Below are 20,851 nucleotides of genomic sequence, written 5' to 3'. Positions count from 1 at the left end.
GTGTGAGAGAGAGAGAGAGAGAGAGAGATTGAGTACAAGCATATAGAGTAAAGCCATAGGTGTACACATCCATGATCAAAGTTTATCAGCTGGTATCCCAAAAAACGATTATAATCAAAACAAACAATATTATATATTCAATTGCAAGTTATATTACATTTAAGTTTCGTTTAAAGTGCAAGTGTATATATGTCTTTTTGCAGAAAATATTATGTGATTTAGCAATGATTTATTTCCAAAGACTCCAAACCAAACAAGAGTCTTTGTTATTTCAAAATTCTGTATGTTTTGCGTTATCCACTTTTCAAGTTCTTTCCAGACGATTTGGGTTACATTGCATTTGCAATACACATGACATAAAGTTTCACTATCAGTACTACAAAAGCTACATATTGTATTGTCAACAAGTTTCATAGTCAAAAGCTCATTTGTTGTATGAATAATTCTGTGCAAATATTTGAATTGAAAATCAAAAAGTTTTATATCTTTCAAATTATTTCTGCAAGTTTTAAAAATCATATGCCAATCCATATCAATGTCATGAAATAAGTCTTCCCATTGTTGGCAAATATGAGGTTTAGTATCATGAGATAAGAACATCTAGATCATTTTGATGCAAATGTCTACATTGCCTTATGGTCCTTTACCATGGATCAGGTATGATATACCAAACAGATCTCAGATGGTTCCTCAACGGCCAAACATTGGACGTGGTATCATATTATGAACATTTAGGTATCAAATTTTCTTGTAGAAATATATTTTCCAGAGCCTGCGAAACATTATCTATGCAAGCCGAACGAGCCCTACATGTCAAAAAGAAATTCATATGTAATACAAAGAACTACCGATCCATGCAAGCTTTAAACTGTTTGATGGGAAAATTCAACCAATTTTGCTGTATGGTTCTGAAATATGGGGCACTAGGATAAATAAGAATATTGAAAAGGTACATTCAAATTTCTGTAAATTCATGTTACGTGTTGATTACAGAACCGCGAACAAGGTTATTTTAGCTGAATGTGGACGTTTGCCATTATTTATTAACGCCCACTGTCGGGTTATATCATATTGGCTAAGATTGATGAGACAACCAATTTCACGATATTCACGATGTAGTTATGAAATGCATAAAACATTAGATGATACAGGAGATACTAATTGGGTTTCCTTCATCAGAACTATTCTTTTTAGTCATGGCTTTGGAAATGTATAGCTCGCTCAAAATGTAAGCAATGCAGAATATTTCATCCAAGTATTCAGGCAGAGATGCAAAGATATTTATCAACAAGACTGGTACAATGAAATAACTTCATCTACGTCTTTAAACTTTTATACAGAATATAAATACTGTATTAATACAGAAATTTACTTTTCAAAGATTAAATCACCACAGCTTAAGCGTGCGCTCACTAAATTTAGATGTAATGCCCACAATTTTAATGTCAAGCCGTACGATTTGCCAAAACTGTAAATACAATAGATACCCAGTGTCCATTCTGTAATCTATCGCAAAAGGGTGAGTACCATGCAGTACTTATATGCCTGCAATACTCAGAAATTAGAGAAAAAAATATCTGCCTAATTTCTTTCATAACCAACCCTCGAGACAAACATTCTGTATGCTGCTCTGCACGGAAGATACGGGCCTATTGTTTAAGGTAGCTCTTGTGTTGTACCACATACTTAGGTTCAGAGAAAGTAATGTAAATTAAAAATGAGTGTTTATATATCTTTTCATGTAACAGCAACATACGAAATTACAGGTAGCGCATATATACATTGTAAAGATTTCTCTCAGATGTACTATTGGCCTTAGGGCCACATATACAAACAAACTGTCTGTCTGTCTGTCAGTCTGACACATCTGAGATCCATATTTGTAGCTCTAATATTTAATTTCAGCTTTAGATCTTCAAAACACATAAAAACCATCATCATTACAAAGGTCCTTAACTGTTAAAATTCCAGTTTTAGCCCAAGGTCTAATAAGGTAATTTGGGTTTTTGAAATTATCATTTAACCATAAGGGCTGTGATAAAATTCTTTTAATGTTGTCTCCTTCAGTGATGTTTTTACTACAATACAAGTTCCATGCCAATAAACATCTTTCCAAGAAGGATTATCAATTTCAACAATGTTCTGAAGATTTACTCCATATTTTAATATATCATTTAATGGGAAATTGCATGGATTAAACAAATTTGTTTTTCTCAAGTACACTTTGAGAGTAGATAATGGCATTTTTAATGTCTATCATGCGTAATCCCCCATCTGTTAAATCCTTTTTAAGGTACTCCGTTTAATTTTGTCACTTTTGTCATTCCAAATAAATTTCGAAATAGAATATGTTTTAACTACAGTGATTTTGCCAATTAGTGTCAAATGTCTTTTTCTCCATGTTGCCGGTAATCTATTAATTCCTTCAAGTCTTTTCTCGAGTTAATTAGCCATAAGTCCCAAAACTAATACCCAAAACTTCAAATTCCTCTCTTTGCCATTCTATATTCAAATCATGACAAATTATATATCTGCTACCTGCTTTTGACCCTATCCAGATTGCTTGTGTTTTATCTATGTTTATCCTTAACCCTGACATAGTATACAAAGTATTAATGGTATCAATATCAGTGTAAAAACTTTCATCCGAGCCATCCAAAAATAATTCAGCATCATCAGCATTTTGTCCTAACTTATATTGGTGACTATCAATTACAATACATTTTATATCATCATTTTGTCTTGTCACACATCTAAGGATTTCAGCTTCAAAAAGAAACAAATACGGACATATTGGATCACCTTGCCTGCAACAGCGCTCATTGGGGAAGAAATTGGAGAGGTGTCCAATTTGAATAAAACATGGCGATGTATCATATGTTAATAGATTAATCCAGCGTATAATCTGTGGTTCGAAACCAAACTTTAGTAAAACACAGTTGATACAATCTTTAGAAACTGTGTCGAAAGCTTTTTCGAAGTCAATTAAAATCAGCAGACCAGGGATATCTCTCTTCTTTGTTTCAAACATTAGATCATATAATAACCTTGTATTTTCAATAAGTGTTCTGCCTGGTATAAACCCAGTTTGGTTTTTGTGTATCAAAGATGCTAATGTGATTTTCAAATTGTTTGAGATATAAGCACCAACTATTTTATACAAAGCATTTAATAAAGTAATTGGCCTCCAGTTCTTTAATAAGGTCCCACTTTTATTGGCTTTAGGGATGCAAGTAATAACTCCTCTCTTCATGGTAGGAGACATCCTATTTCTTCTTGAAACATCATTGATAAATCTAAGAATCCAAACGTTAAGTTCTTTCCAGAAGTACTTGAAGAAATCTATAGGAAATCCATCAATTCCGGGGCTTTTTTTTATTCTTTATATTTTTTACTGCCAGTGTTATTTCGTTCATGCCTATTTCTTTGTTTAGATTGTCTCTAATTTGGTTACTCAAAACTGGAGTTATTACATTGTCCAGGTGGTCATCATTGCCACAAATCCTGTTGGAGGAATAAAGGATTTTATAGAATTCCTTCAGATCATTTAACATTGTTTTACTGTCAGTAATATCCTTATTCTTATCTGTCATAATCGTATTTATTGATTTGCCAACATAGTTTCTATTTTCTAAATAACAAAAGTATTTTGTTGCATTCTCACCTTCCTCATACCATAAGATTTCTTTCATTTCTTCTTATCTCTTCTTCTTTAATTTGGTGCAGTTCTAATTTTAATTTTGTAAGTTCAGCTGGGATGACTTCATTGGTATTTTGGACATCTTTTCTAATGTTGTCTTCGCAATCTTTGATTTTAAGTTCCAATTCACTGGTCTTATTTGTTGTTTTGAGAAAGGATGACAAGGAAATTGATTGTCCTGACTTTCATCAGAAAAGTTTCCAAGAATAAGATGGCATCAATCTTCAGTTTAATATCAGAATCATCAATATTTTCACCAGTAAATTCAGTATCTAAGTATTCTTTAACTGTATCCCTCAAGACTGATCTTACTAAATCAGCATATTCAGGATGTAAGAGTAAAGATGTATTAAATTTCCAATAGCCCCTCCCTCTTTCTTGGTTAATAGTGTTCGAGAAAGTAAAGCTAATGATCCGTGATGATGAATGATCCGTTTTATAGCCAGGTATGACATCTGAATCTAGTGACATATTAACTAAGTCTTGTGAAACTAAGAAAAAGTCCAACCTTGCTTGTTGTCTAGGGTTTTTTCTCCACCTGGTATATTTTCTTAGATCAGGATTTAGTTCTCTCCAGATGTCTATGAGATCAAGGGATTCAATTGTGTATTTCTGGCTTGAGGATTGTTGATATTTGTATGATTATCTAAATCAATGGCAGGATCACTAACCAAATCCCAGTCCCCAACAATAGCTATGGATTCATTAACAAAATTGCAAATACAAAACTACCGGGCAAAAAACAGTTATTAGTTTTAAATTAGTTGTATAAAAAACACAAAGATGGAAACAGGTTTGATCCCACGTAGAAAACTTTCGCACAAATGCAAATTTTCCCAAGAACGGCACAGCTTCCCGAACGCAGCTTTCCAAATCATGCATTTTGCAAAACGTGAAAAACGTGTCTTCGGGACATTGGTCGAAATGCACGTGCATGATTTTAGCATAAATACCGACGTTGGACAGAGCAAGCATACAGTTAGCAAAAACCCATCAACAATATGCCAAACTTACACAGGCGCAACGAGACAGAGCTTGGTATGGTGAATATGGGGGCTTCTCAACGTCACCTGGCAAGAACCTTCAACTGCAACCAGGCCACCATCAGCAAGTTGCTAAACCGCTACCTGCAGACAGGACAGACTCAAGACCGACCAAGATCGGGAAGACCGAGAGTGACAACACCAGCCGAAGACCGCTACATCCGACAAATTCACCTCAGGAACAGATTCGTGACGGCGACGATACTAGGGCATGCCATCAGCAGGCGAACTGTCCTTCGACGACTTCGTGTAGCCGAGATACGAGCCTACCGACCCTTCCGTGGAATGGCCTTGACCCGTCAACACCGTAAACGCAGACTGCAATGGGCCGGAACTGTGCGTCGGTGGCAGCGACGCGACTGGGAAAGGGTACTCTTTACAGATGAAAGTCGGTTCTGTCTCTTCAGGAACGATGGCAGGGTTAGAGTTTTTCGACGAAAGGGCGAGCGACTAGCACCGAACTGCGTCAGAGAAGTTCAACCATTTGGAGGTGGCGGTGTTATGGTATGGGGTGGCATTTGTGGGCAGGTGACAACACCACTGGTTATCATCCGTGGAAATTTGACTGATCAGCGATACATGGATGAAGTGTTGAGACCTGTTGTGGTGCCCTTTATTCAACAGCAACCAAGAGGATTACTTTTGCAGCATGACAACGCAAGGCCTCACAAGGATTGTTCGAGAGTACCTCAACAATGGTAACGTCAACGTATTGCCTTGGCCAGCGTGTCCTCCAGACATGAACCCCATTGAACATCTGTGGGATCACCTTGATCGTCAGTTAAAACAATATGTTCCACCTCCAGTGAACCGACGGGAACTCGAACAGACTCTATTGAACCTATGGACAGGATTCCTGTTGACGTTATCCGCCGTCTGACGACGACAATGAGGAGGCGTGTTGGCGTGTGTTGATGCCCAGGGGGGATCACACTCGCTATTGATGAGGTGTTTCCTGACTTCTGTGCCATAAAATGACTCTTTATGACCATTTTGAAAACTGTGATTTGTGTCATTTTTAATTTGGACTCCTTGACTCTTTCTTCGTGTATTGCGGGAGATTGCAAAATGACATGGTAATGAAGTTTTATTCAAATTATCAGAAAATGATTTCTGTCAATACATCAATTATTAGAAATCTCATATACGCTACTGTTTTTACTGTCGAGCCAATTAAAGTTGGTGATAACTTTCTTTTGTCCAGTAGTTCAGTCAAAAAGTTTTACACAAAAAATTGGATCATCATTCTTAGGTCCACACTGATTTGTAAGAGTGAATATTTTATCTTCAACGGTTATATCGGCAATGATACAATTACCATTTTCATCCTCTAATGTTCTGTGTGTGGTACGATCAATGTCACTATTTAAAAAGTATAGCCACCCATCTAGAGTTAGATCTAAATGGTGCGATTATACTAAGTAAGCAAACCCCATTCATGTTTAATTCTATTTACATCTTCTTTAGGGGATGGCCTAAAAGTTGGGCCAAGAAAAGTCGGGCCGGGCCAGGCCACCGGGTACTACTAAAAATGGATTGCAGAATATTAAAACGAAATCTGCGGATTTGGGTAGCTAGAATTCCAAGTATGGTTTGGTTGAAAATATATACTTAACGATGAAAAACCAACATTGATAACATACCGAGAGACACTGTCATGTTGTTATGTGTTGTCCTTCATATGCTTATGTGAGAAGGTTACTTAGCGCGTGAGGTGTGACATCCCGGGGTCCTGGGCAGGAAGTGACAGTGTTTTCAAAGCTTTTTTCTTTAATTAAAACAGTTGGGGTTTCCTAATTGACCTTTATTGTCTCATGCTGAATCAGCAGAAGATGTTCATGTTAAAGAGGAACGGGCATAAAGAGGAGAGCCAGTGGGCAACTATGACATGATTATAAATGTGTGTTAAAAGACATTATATAAAATCACGACATTTTGTAATATGTTATAATGGATCAAACCAAGTATATATGCATTCGCATGCGCAAAAATCGTATGGATTCTAAAAAGCATAACGCCAGCAAAACTCCGATAGCCTGCGAGTATGCAAATGCTTAAATTTACTAGTACACATGAAAGACAAAATCCGAATTAATACCTAAATAACACTTATTAGAGCATGTGAAAACACATTTCCTCAGCACTCTTTACTATATAGTCTCAACAGAGACACTGTATCACAAGCGTTCCGTGCGGCTTTCCGTCAGAAGCATCTTTCAGCTCTCAAATGTATCTTGAAGTGTATTTAAATCCATAGATTGGTATTATATCTACCTAAACATCACATTGAAGTGTTACAAAATGCCACATGTAAAGATAACTGGTCCCTTAAAGTGAAGCACCTGTGCTTCACAATTTCCAGCATAGCCTTGACCAAAACTATTAAGTCTCTGTTCGGACCGACTTGGCCCGAGCTCTTAAAAGCACCCTACGCCTCACAGATGTATCTTAAATTCTATTTAAATCCATAGTTTAGTATAATATCTACCTAAACACAGCATTCCAGAGTTTCAAAGCGTTGTATTTGAAACAAACACGGTGCTTAAATACATCTTCTATACATTCTCAATAAAGGCACAGTATGACATTCAAGCGTTCGGTCCGTCTTGGCCCGAGCTGTCAAAAGCAGCTTAAACTTAACCTATGTATCTTGAATTGTCATTAAATCCATAGATGAGATCTGCATGTACCTAAATATCACCTTTTAATGCAACATGTAAAGATAACCGGTCCCTTAAAATGTTAACACAAAACAGTATTCGTGTGTTAGGTTTAAGCTTTTTTCTAGAGCCCGGGCCAAGTCCGGCCGAACAGAGACTTAACACTTTTGATTGAGGTCATGTTGAGAGTGGAGTGAGAAAGGAGCTTTACTTTCGGGGGCCAGTTTTCTTTACATGTTGCATTTGATAACATAAAGTAGTATTTCGGTAGATATGATATCAATCTAAGGATTTAAATACATTTCTACATACAAGAGTTAGGTTTAAGTTGCTTTTGAGAACTCGGGCCAAGTCGGACCGAAAACCTGTGATACTGTGTCTTTGTTGAAAATGTCTAGAAAATAGAGATGACTTTAAGCAACGTGCTTGCTTCAGATACGAAGTTTTGAGACTCAATAAAGAGGTATTTAAGTAGATAGAATAGTCATCTGTAAATGTAAACACAAAACAGTATTCGTGTGTTAGGTTCAAGCTGTTTTCTAGAGCCCGGGCCAAGTCGGGCCGAACAGAGACTTAACGCTTTTGATTGAGGCTATGTTGAGAATGGAGTGAGAAAAGGGCTTCATTTAAGGGGCCAGTTTTCTTTACATGTTGCATTTGATAACATTACAAAGAGATAATTAGGTAGATATGATACCAATCTATGGATTTAATTTCAATTAAAGATGCATGTTCTTGGTTGAAGCTGGTTTGGAGAACTCAGGCCAAGCCGGACCGAGCAATTGTGGTCGAGATGATGTTTAGAACGTGGGGAAGAGATCGTATCATGCATGCTTTAATTACTATGAATAGTAAATTTATGGAGTGGTATTAATTGGATATCGACGTAGGGAAATATTGTCAGAAACCTGTATTCGAATGAAGTCAAATATTTAGGCATTTTAAATCATGTTTCGTTTATCGATTCCACTTTTAGACGGAATATCAGTCAGCCACTGCGCCGGAAACTCGTCTCCAGGAGTTTTAGCCGATTTACTCGTAGTAAACTTTATATGGTAAGCGTTTATGGCTTAAAATTGATTATTAATATCAAGGGTGTATGTTGCATTAATCATTTGTAGGCACGGTGTTCATTAATGGGTTTATTAGGCAATAATATATTTGGCCCGGCCCGGTCCGACTTTTAGGTCATCCCCTTCTTTAGCCACATGGATGTCCTTTAAAGAAATGATTGAATATGATTTGTTTCTGTGTAGATTCATGACTTCTCTCCTTTTATTTGTGTCAGCTAAGCCTCTACACTGAGTGGTAGAGAAAAATTTTTTAAAAAAAATTAAGTTGTGAAAATACTGGGCTTGTCCCTCTTTTTGGAAGAAAACACAAAAAGTAAAAAGCAAAAATATGCACATAAATAGAAAACATACGACGCTGCACTCTCATACCCAGTATAGAAGCCAGAAGCTGTTAAAAGCATAAACATGACCTCCGGGTCGAGGTCGAACATTATTGACAGAGAAAATTGACATTGCTGGTCTGACCGACTCACTGTTAAACCAAAGCTGATGAGTTGTAATAAAAATTTCGGCTAGAACATTTGCCTGAACACGGTCGTTCTGGTAGAAAACGTTCCCGGAAGATCTGCGCCGTTTCGCCCGAACACATCTGGGTACAAATGTACACTTAAGCTCCCTGAGCTTCAATGTGTCAGGGGCCCATTTGTAAATCTCGTGCACTTCAAGAATTTCGATTGTCACCCTTACCTAAGCCCAGACGATTAAGATACTTGGCACTGGGAAGAGACACGTCGTTTGATTAGTTTGGCGCACGCTGCTCCAGGTAAAAATACTTTCTTTGTTCATGTCAGTCACTGCATTATATTTTGATTAGGATGTTTTATAAGTATGTGAAATAGCTACGTTTTCGTTATGTCCAGGTTTCTTGTTAATTAGTGCGTTTTCGCACACTGGGGTAACAGTTGGCTTATTGTGAATATGAGCAGAGCATTTTCTCATAGACTTGAATAAGACCGTGTCTAACATGAGAGAAGTTTGTGTACATGGGAGAGTTCTCACCAAGCGTGAGTGTAATTAACTTGTAATTGTTTGTTAAACAAGTTTACTATGTACTAACTTGTGGGGACCGCTCTGGACATCTGTTAGACACGTGGTGCGAGTCGGAACCTGAGATGTCACTGTTTTCCGCTTGTTTGAGAAATGTTTTGCTGGCGAGGGCCGTACGCGTCGTGGCTGTGTACCCTTTATCACGTGACGTGCTCGTTGGAGCTACTTCCTGTATATAAACTTTGCATGGAAGTTTTGTATTGTTCAACGACATGTAATAAGCCTGTATCCCGTAACAACTACGTTTATTGTCACCTGTAATTGTGTGCCTAACCTGATGCAAATATAATAAACATGTATTGACATAATCTGTCATTCATTTGATTTTGACTTGTGCATGAGATTTGCTTTATTGTGTTATATCGCCGTGAGCCAATCTAGTTCCGCCCAAGTGACTAAGGATAAATTTAAGTAAGCAACCAGGGTTAATTCCCCTGAGGCGCAGTTATAACAACAGCGTTTGGGCAAAAACACAAATTTGGCTTACAGCGTGTCCGCTAACAAGTCAGGTAAACAGCATATAAATGCATACATATATATGGGAGATGTAAATTTGTCAAAGACGTAATAAGCTACTTGTCAACTCACGTGAGGACCGTGTAGGCACTACTCAATAGCTTCCGGATGTTAGATCCGCAGTGAGTATATGCTAAACATAGATTAGCTTGTGGTAGTGTTTATAAACACAGAGCCGTAGCCTTCCACCGATAAATACTGAACCGCAAAAGAAACGTGTCGGTTTTCAAATAACCATACACTGCTATCTTGGGTACTCATAAACTTAATCAATTGAAAAAGCAGACACACGATTGTTGATGAAATGGTTCATGATTTCTGATGGAAAATTCATCTCTGTTAAGAAAAAAAATCAAGTGTAAGCACCGCACCCATAAACAGTAAAGTTGACAAAACAGAGTCTCGTAATCAGTAACATGTGTGACCGCCATTGCTGTCGACACAGGCAGTACAAGTCTCATAGTCAACAAGTCTCTGGAAGAAGGCTTGTGGCAGTTGATTCCATTCCCTTGTCAACCGTGCTTCCAAATCTCTCAGGTTTTGAGATGGACCAGCTGTGTGCATTCTTCTTCCAATTTCGTCCCACGCGTGTTCGATCGGTGCCATATCGGGGGATAGAGAGGGCCAGGGCAACACAGGAATGTTGTTTGCTCTCAGAAAGTCCATGGAGACCCGTGCCGTGTAAGGACGAGCATTGTCTTATGGAAGATTTGAAGCGGACGCTGTGCTTGGAAAAGGGGTACAACGTGTTGTTGGAGAACTTGATCTCTTTAAACGACAGCAGTCACACGTTGACGAAACACATGCAGAGGTGTTCTGTGGTGGTAGCTGAAGCCTCCCCAGACCAGACTTCCTCCTCCCCAGCGTTCAGCCTCCACAACGCAGCAGTTGGCGTAACGTTCATTACGTCGTCTCCATACACGTACTCGACCGTCGGCGTGAGACATGTTGAACCTGCATTCGTCAGAAAACACTTGCTGCCATTGTTGACGTCGCCATCGTTGATGTTGCCTGACCGGTAACGTTGCGTTAAAATCGGCCCGACGTAAGGATGTCGACATCTGATCCCTGCTGCCCTCAGTCGACGACGGACGATGTCTGCGGAGATGTGGTGACGTGGTCCTTGGATGGTTGAAGCCGTCTGCGTCGCTCTTTGTTGTCGGTTACGAAGGTGAGTAACCCGGATGTGGCGATCTTGAGCTGGCGTTGTTACTCTCGGCCGTCCAGATCTTGGTCGGTCCTGAACATTTCCCGTCTGTTGATGCCTTGCCGAGAGCCTTGTGATTGTCGCAATGTGACACTGGAAGTGCCTGGCCACCGCAGTTGCTGTGGATCCAGCCTGCAACATCCCAATGGCGATCCCTCTTTGCTGTTGAGTCAGACGTGCCATCTCTTCTCAGCGATCTCCCGTTGCATTTGGTAATGTGCGATGTTTCTGAATGACGTACCTTTTTATAAAGGGCCCATCAAGCACGAAAAGCACACATATTTTGTGAGCAGCACGACATTTCATGCAAAAAGCAAAAATGCATCACTTAAGGTCGCGTTTGAGCAATTTCACCAAGAAAAAACGGAAACAACATTAAAGTCATCGTGGCGACCGTTGTTTGATAATAGTTTAATATGCTTTACTGTGAGAAAAGTATTGAACTGAATATTTGCAATAAATTAAACTTGCGTTTCTTTTGCGGTTCAGTATACATGTAATGACAAATTAGACTCACTTTCATGGTTGATCATCCCAATGAAAATAATGCACACGTGATTGCTACATTAATAATCTGTCCACAGTGTAAGAGTTCAATATAGTATCGTAGTGATGACTTATATGTTTTAATATACAGGTGTTATAGATGTTTATATATATGAATATATAAATGTCGTGATTTTATAGATATATGAATTATGTACTTTGTATAAATATAAATGAAACGTAGTGGAAGAAAGTAGGGAACGTAGAATTAAGAATTTAGTGCATGCATAGACTAGACAGATTATATTACTGTACAATGTATGTACTTAAAAGGAAGGCTGAGCTGCGCTTAGCTCTCCGGACCCCCGGGATGACCGCGAGGGATGTTCCGGGAGGTCCGAACGAAGTTCGGCAGTTGGGCGCTGGCCATGGAATGGACACGAAACTACAAATCCCTCCCCCCCACCCCCCCGTCAGTGGTAATAGCGACCCTACCCGCCGGGGTGCTCGCTGTGTTGGTTGACACGTCTGCATCAGATAAGGCCTCTGACTTTACAATCTCGCCAGTTCTTCCTCCGGATGAGTTAGCGTGGTGTTCGGATGTAGTTCTGCCCCTATTACCCCTCCTTGTGTTGGACATTTTGTTTTAATTTAAATCAGCGGGTGGTCATGTGCACAGCTCCACCTGTCTCCACATATCTAAGAGTTGGGCTTCTCTCCTCAAATGTGCCATTTTACTAATTTTGCTTCTGTATGTTCTAAAACGAGACATTTTCTCGCCGCGATTAGCTGCTAGATTGCTGATAAACAATGGTTACTCTGCATACTTACGGTTTTACTACTCCAAGTAATTTTCTTCTCCCTCCTGCATCTGCACACAAAAGCAAAACTTACGAAGGGCTGCGTGATCTTGTTTTAAGAGTTACGTTTTGGGGATTGTTTTTTTGTTTTATTTTTATTTTATTATTTTTTTCAACTTTTTGTTTTAATAGTCAGGAGTGTCATCAATGCCCAAGCACGCTTCTGGGAGATGACATTGCATTTTACCCTTCGCAGATGGCAATTTGTGATAACCTGCATACATCAATTGTAGTTAACACAAATTGAATTTAACAATTACTACATTTGGGATTTTTCTACCTCTGTAAAAAGATTTTCCACCCCAAAAGGTATAAAAATATACTACTCAAACAAAGAAACGATTACCTTCAATTTTTAGTCAATTTATACATTTAAGCTTCAGTAATACAGGGCAGTCATGAAGAAAACCGGAATGAACATTAATGGTCCAGTGCTGCAATAAACTCTACGTCGCAAATGACAAGTGTTCCAAGGTCGCAGAACATGAAGACGTGAAGATAGCCGAATGTGATGAATCTATATAAGAGCATGAAAAGCAATTTGTTGCTGTCGGTGAAGACAAGCGTGTACTGCTTGTTTCAGTCGAAGTCTCGACATCATCCAGGTCCAACAGCTTCCTACCGAATGTTGTGGATATTATCATGTCGTCGTCGTCGTCGTCATTACGGACTAGGTCATACTGCATGTTGCTGACTGCTCCTCCAGTATCGATGAAGTCACCCAGGCTACCGCTGTTGCAGGATCAGCCGCAGGTGGAGGGCACTTCAAGGCGTTTGTGAAGGCGTTTTAGTTGCAAGGCATACAGTTTGCCATAGATTCCTCGTTGAATCAGCTTGCGTCCCTTATGAGCCTTATTCGGCTCATTTTCACAGTCACGTAACCGTTCCTAGACCAGAAACGTGAGTCATGGTTTACGTGCAACCTGTTGCTGAGGTATCCTTTACTAAATATGTTCATATATAAAACTGAAATTTTAAATTCCTTGATGTTGACTCGTACTGATTTCTTGTACTGCTAGGCTGAACACGATTCATTTCTACTTGTACTTTTCCATTTTCACCGGAATGGATCTCAGCAGCGTGGAAGGTAATTCCCCTTGAATGTTTCCCATCGTGCTCAACTGATCGAGATGATGGCACAGCTCATGATAGACGACCCTATCTCGGAATCGTATTTTCTTCAGTTTCCCCAACCGTTAACGTCAGGCTTCCATTCAACTCGTTTTGTTTGGGGTTGGCTCCGATAAGTTTGAAAACAAACGCTGTATTAACCACCGGACAAATCATGGCGATTCCACCGATGAAAAGCATGTTCTGAATTCTCTTTAGATAGTGGCATTCGGCCATTGTGGGTAGGAGATGAGATCGTTGAGAGTGACCTTGAGTTCCCCCAACGTGATGCACTTGTACAAGGATGTCCAGGATGAATCACGTACATATTACAAAAATATATAATATTCAATGATTTATCGACCATGGACATGTGATACTCAGAGGCGTCGCATGGGTGAATATCAAGTGTCCAAGGTCGATAAATCATTGGATCAACCTCACTAGAAGTCAGTGTCACACAATCGATATCTCCTTTGGAACAGTTTTGGATAATAAGCAGATGTAACATTTTTTGTGATGTGCAAAATGTTGTCTTTATACTTTCCACGAAATCGTCTTCTCACAGGGGTGCTGCAAGCTGCTAATTTAACGTACCACTGTATTGTAAACTGCTGAGGGTTTAAAACAACAAAAACATCCACTTCAAATATACGTTCCCCTTGTTTGTCATATTGGGCAGAGCGGATGAGAAACCTCGTGGTTCAAAACCTTGATGCATTGCCTAGTACTGATAATCCATATTAATCAGTGGATGAGGCATATTTTGCAGTCAGATAAAACCTCACACATAATTCAACATACTTTGGAACAACATTCATAGCTGATGAAACGTGTGCACCAGCTTCCCCTTTCACAAAGTTTGATGTCATCTTGAGTCAGGTGGGCTTCCTCTTCCAGTTGGACGCAAGCACATATCTCGTGGTGGAGAACCTTGTCGATAACGGGAACAATATAGTTCTGCTTAGTACCAGGGCATTTAGTAACCTTCTCCTGAAGCCATGTTGGATAAAGGATGTAAGGACCATGCATGATGGCGTCAGAGCTTCAGCCTTCAGGAAACATCTCCTGGTGTGTTTATAACCCATGTCCCTTGTTCTCAGCCAGCCATCGTTAAGACTTGATAAATGTGGGTCTCCGAGATATCCTTCAGTTACAGTCTCTGATCGTATGAGGTCTTCTCCACGAGCATTGGGTGGCACTTCAACCCTTCTTGAATCAACAACCTTTACATCCACGCCTGACGCTGCAAGACCTGCTATATTGTCCTTGAAGTCAAACATGTTCTCCTCACTTAAAATCAGCACAGGCTTCTGTCGAGCCATACGCGTTTAGGACAGCATCAGTAAGTTGACCAATGAATTCAAGACTTTCTTTCTTCAGTGGTTACCCACCAGCCACAACTAAACGCAATTTGTGTTTTCTTGCTTTCCATATATATCTGTTTGCAGATACCGACAATCTGGAAAGATGACAACCATGGTGATTTGATATCTTCCTCACAGATGATGTTCCATACGACTTGGTGATCATCTGCATTGACTCCAACAGAATCATCTATCAAAATCTGTTGCCAACCAGATGCAAGGAAATGTGTGAATCCTACAACCCAACCAAGTGGAGTAGCATCATAAATAGATTTAACATTTTTGTCATATGCACCCATCATTTCAATAATGATCTTTCCCATCCTTTGACGGGTCTTGTGTAAATGTTGGACCAGTCTGAGAAACTCACATTCTGGTTTCTTTGTTTTACAAAATACCACATTCTTCAGATTTGGCACACTGACCCATTTGATTTCAGAGCTGTACACTCCACCCGATACGACCTCGAAAAATCCACTGCAAATATACCAATCCCCATATTCCTGATCTGGATCCATAAGAGTTTTGCAGTTTGCCTTTCGCGTGGATTCAATAATATCTTGACCATCAGAACGTAGAATTTGACCGTTCATTGCCCCAGCCCAGATCAATGCACACCACATCTCCGGGTTGCACACCAAGTTAGGTCAATCTGAAAGCAAACCTACTTGCCCCTGACAAGACATATCTGCCATTCTTGCTCCAGAAAACGAGGGCGGCCGTATTTGGCTCATTCCTTCCCCAGAAGCAGATTCTGTCGGGAATTGTTTGACCCATGTGTGCGTCCATTACTGCATTGTATCTGAAAAAAAGGTATGAGTCCATGATCATAGCAGGTACGCCGTCTGTAATAGCTTCATTCAAATAATACGGATACTTGTTCAAGTTTCAACTGCAACCGTGTATGGAGTTTCAGAGAGAAAATCTTATTACCCTTACGGGCGATCCACCGATTACAGAATAATTACTTTATTCACGGCTGGTGCAAGGTGGGACAACGTGGGCCCCTGAAGTGTGAATTCTGGTAATTAGTGAGTTTAATATGTATGCAGTGGATTCAAACATATAGTGTTACAAACAGGTTGGTGTGACCTATGATCAGTGTTCAGGAAATAGTGACAGAGTGAATTACTATTTTAAGTAACATCGGCAGTGTTGCAACCACATTATGACTGGCACAAAGTATCTGGCATATGACTAAAAAGTGCGTCAACTAAGAGGGGAAATGAAACCTATAGATAAAGATTCAGTGTAGGAGATGGTCCGAAATCCGTCGATTTTGTTTCGCTCGTGAGGCTCACGAGCGAAACTAATCGACGGATTTTGGACTTTCTCCAACTTAAAACGAAGTCAACATTGTATTCACGTGTGGAACTAATATACAGTGACATCTAGACACCAAAACATGTTCTGATCTCAAACGTGCTAAAAGATTCTAAAAAACGCACCCGTCACAAATATTCGTGCTGCACTAATCTACAGCTACGTATAAACAGGAAAATCACAACACAAACTACCTACTCGCCACCGCTTACCACAGTCAGCCTAAGGAATGGATTCCGACGGAGAACTGTTTTTTTTACCCAAAACCGGTATAACATTACCCTTGGTGATTTTGCCATTAATGATGAATTTGAGACTTTCTGGATAAATCAACCATCAATGAGATTACTTTGAAGGAATTTGAAAATGAGAATTCTGTTTTGGGAGAGGGTCAAAATTCATCTGATACTGAACTTTTTCTAGCCACTCAAGAAATTGAAAACAAACTGCAGTCTCAGCCCAGAGATTCAATCCCCCGTGTCCAAGAATCTGATAAAGGAAACAGTGCCCCTGACACGTTTCGTTTCTGAACTCCTTTGTCGGGTAGTCAGTTACAGACACTAAGCAAATCTGCATTTTCGACAAAAACTGAAAATAATAGTTTGTGGGCAGTGCGTCTATTTAATTCTTGGAGTGAAGAAAGACACAGATTTCCCAACTCAAGACAACATGACCTTTTGACCTTGCCCAGAAATGAACCCGATCTGAATCGAACATTAATGATATTTATTACCGAGATTCGGAAGCAGAACGGAACAGAATACCGCGGGAACTCTTTGTACGAAATTCTCGCTTCCTTACAGTACTATATCCGAAGAAATGGTATCCCATTAAACTTCTTCACTGAACTGTTACGAAGGCCTGCGAAACATACTAGACGCCAAAATGAAAGACAGGGGATAGGAATCACAAAGGGACAGGCGAAAGTCATAACGGAGGAAGAAGAGGATATTTTGTGGGCGAAATCACTTTTGGGAAGCGATTCTCCGCAACAGCTCAGTGACACCCTAATCTATTTGATTGGCCTTAATTTTGCGCTCAGAGCAGGGACGAGCATCGATTTTTGTGGGTAGGCGAAACATCCCAAATTCATGTAATGCAAAACGTGAACGAAGGGTCCAAGTACCTAGTTTACACCGAGGACCTGTCCAAGACCAACAGGGGCGGCCTTAAACACCGAAAGTGCGAACGAAAAGTAGTAAAGGTGTCTCAAAGCAACGAGCGGCCAGAGAGATGCTTGGTTCGTTTATACGAAATGTACTTAAATCTAAGGTAAGGTATCAGGAATATGTCAGTTTCGGCGATCTGTTTTCATTAAAAGCTCATTTGCAATATACGTGAATAAATGAATGCTGAACGTTGATATAAATATGAAGGCATGATTATTTTACTCTTATGTGCATGGAACTCTGTTGCGACCTTGACCTTATTTAACAAATATTGTATACGGATCAGCGAACAATTTGTCTGCATTTTCAAGCCACGTAACGGTACTTGCCAGGCATTTTATCTCCGACCACTTCGGTACCCGAAGACAGATGGCTGGTTTGCTGACCTCCGTCTGGTTTGCTGGCGTGGATACTCTCACCCAAAACATCGGCTATCCGTTGTTATAAGGTACGTGTTTGACTTTTACAAAATACTAATTACGTGTCAATTGATGTCGTCATGGACTTCAGATTGTGACGTGAATACATGGACTGTAGAGTTCTTGGCGGGGATTACTGAGTCAGACTTGTATCACGGTTAATTAAAGTATGGTTTCCTAACACTATGCTTGTCGTAAGAGGCGACTAACGGAGTCGGGTGGTAAGGCTCGCTAACTTGGTTGACACATGTCATAGGTTCCCAATTGCGCAGATCGATGCTCATGCTGTTGATCACTGGATTGTCTGGTTCAGACTCGATTATTTACAGACCGTCGCCATATAACTGGAATAATGCTGAGTGCGGCGCAAGACTAAACTCACTCACAACCCTGATATCATATGATTTTATTACGTTTTAACGAAGTAAGGCACACATGTATTGTATTTCCCAGTACTGAAAGCTACCACAACAATGTATTGAATTCTGGGTAGAGAACATCTGAAGAACTGACACCGAAAGTGGACAGCATCGTACAGAGGAAGTCGAGGAAGGTGGCATCTCACACAGATACGACAGGCACGGCACCAGTTACAGGAACCGACACCGATACAACACCGCCCGAAGACCTCAAAAACAGTACACGTGGTATAACCATGATCATTCAGGACGGCACGTACCTGTCTGTGAACACGTGATCTCGAGTGAGCAAGCAACTCGCAATAATAGTGAGCTCATACAAGTGCCAGTCACGACTTTTGTTTGTTGTTTTATGTAATTTGTATACTAGTATTACTACGATCCTTGAGCTGCGAAGCATATACCCGGTTTTCCTCCAGATCTGACAAAGCCCATTAGTTCGGCACGTGGGGAAAAGGGTTGGTGAAATGAAATGTTCGACTGGATATAATCGACTGTTATTGTAGAATAATTGGGATTCTTCTCTCTCCTTAAAGAACAGATTTTAGACCGCAATGGAACACGTAGGAGCACATTTCGGGTTCTACTATATCCATTGAATGAAAGACTGACTTAAAAAACTCGATCGAGAGGTCGAGAGATTTCATAACATACATTTACATATGTTCAGTAAATTTATTCAAGAAAATTCCAAGAATGGACATCCATGATAGATCAGCAGCAGAGATCAATCAAGGTAACATTTTTAGGAGGTGTTGTCGTATTCGGCAAATGTATACAGAAAATTGTAAAGTAAATGTTTCCCATATCTCTTTATCGTTTAAGACACCTCCTTCGATAGAAAAGGACTCAAAGGCAACAGTGATTCAAAGGCAACATAGATCTCCACATCAAGAATGTCAATCATAAACGATAAAATACCGTGTCTGTCAGTGTGAAGTTGTTCACAGTGTAGGAGTATATGAAAATCGGAATCATACGTAGGTTACACTCTTTACATATTTTGCCACGTGATGAGCTTAAATACATATTTTGAGGGCAGATTTATAACTGGGATGAAAGTATGTTTATTGCTAAAGAATGTGATAGTTTAACTTGCCATGGACTCGTGGATAAGGAATCATGTTTGTATTAACTGAGGTTTGTATAATACATCTGTATTCCTCGCAGTACTGATGTATTTTTTCGCCATTCGTACTTTGGAGGGAATACACCCTCTTTGATGTATATTTCAACATGTACATGCATATTACATTTGTAGAGTACTGAAAGTAGATCATCACAGATTGAAGGGATTTTGAAATGTGCTTGTAGCTGCACAATACATGTTTTGGCAAATTTAGTACAAGAGATTTTACATACACGTCCAAGAAAGATAAGTTTACATTTGTCGATGTAACCAATAAGTGTCCACAATTCCAAATTTGCAGTAGTAGTCTGTTGCTGATCTTTTGTCAAGCCCCTGCACTATAAGGGCAAAATATCGCTGTGCATGTTCAAGTGCACCTGCTTGTCGACCCCTAATGTAAGGCAATATTTCACACCCATAGAGACTGTTGATAGTATCATGCTCAGCTAGAGTTTGATGCATACATGTGAATGGGTGCAGTTGGGAGTGAAGAAGTCCCGCTGATCTTAGGGAATGTGATGCTTTTTTTGTTGTTGTTGAGATATTGTTAGAACACCTCCATATGTTGTTGATTCAGACTGGGGGAGATGTGCTTGTCACCAAGGCGGTATTGAAAGTAAGAATAACTGCAGTTCCATTTGCTGAAGGCAACTATAGTACTTTTATTTGTGTTGTACGTCAGACGCCATTCAGAGACATATATCATGAAACGATGTCTAATGATAACTATAAACCTTTTGGTGATGCACTACCAGGGGTGGTATCGTAAGCAAGCAAGAATGCAGGAACATGCATACCCTATACACAGATACCACAGTTGGTTATCTGAGGGAAACCTTTATCAATGCCTAGAAGCCATCTACTTTGAGACTTTATTTAAGAAAATCAACAATATGTAATCCATGCAATTTTCCTTTACATGATGTCATGACATTTGATGCCGAATGTTCGTAATATTGATGATATCCATAATCCATATTGGAAAGATGTTTTAAAAGCACTGCCATTATGGTATATTTTCAATTTAAAAAAAAACAAAATCATTGTATCAGGCATTTGGCAAAAATAAATTACTGTTAACTACCAAAGACGTGTGATGAAGGAGGTTTGATGTCTTTTGAATGTTTTTAAAAGTAAATATTCAATAAAAGGACAGAATTAGATCATAGATGTGTTCTAAATATTTTACCTGAGGCATGGAAAAGTACAACCACAAGTATATACATGTCTATGACATGAATCTAAATTCTTATCAAAGGGATGTTATGGATCAAGATGTGATAATAGTTATTTAACAATAACAATGCTCACATATATCATGGA

General features: G+C 39.5%; 2 pseudogenes; both read right to left on the bottom strand.

Annotated features, from left to right (window-relative positions):
* The window catches only part of LOC137296600 (3-[(3aS,4S,7aS)-7a-methyl-1,5-dioxo-octahydro-1H-inden-4-yl]propanoyl:CoA ligase-like), a 35,031-nt pseudogene extending 24,903 nt beyond the window's left edge, over positions 1–10,128 (bottom strand).
* A 4,317-nt stretch (positions 10,129–14,445) lies between these two features.
* LOC137297339 (uncharacterized) lies at positions 14,446–15,858 on the bottom strand (annotated as a pseudogene).
* Between the last annotated feature and the right edge of the window lie 4,993 nt (positions 15,859–20,851).

The sequence above is a fragment of the Haliotis asinina genome, chromosome 9 (genome assembly GCF_037392515.1).
Source record: "Haliotis asinina isolate JCU_RB_2024 chromosome 9, JCU_Hal_asi_v2, whole genome shotgun sequence".
Taxonomy (NCBI): Eukaryota; Metazoa; Mollusca; class Gastropoda; order Lepetellida; family Haliotidae; genus Haliotis; species Haliotis asinina.
This window is presented reverse-complemented; position numbering and strand designations above follow the sequence as displayed.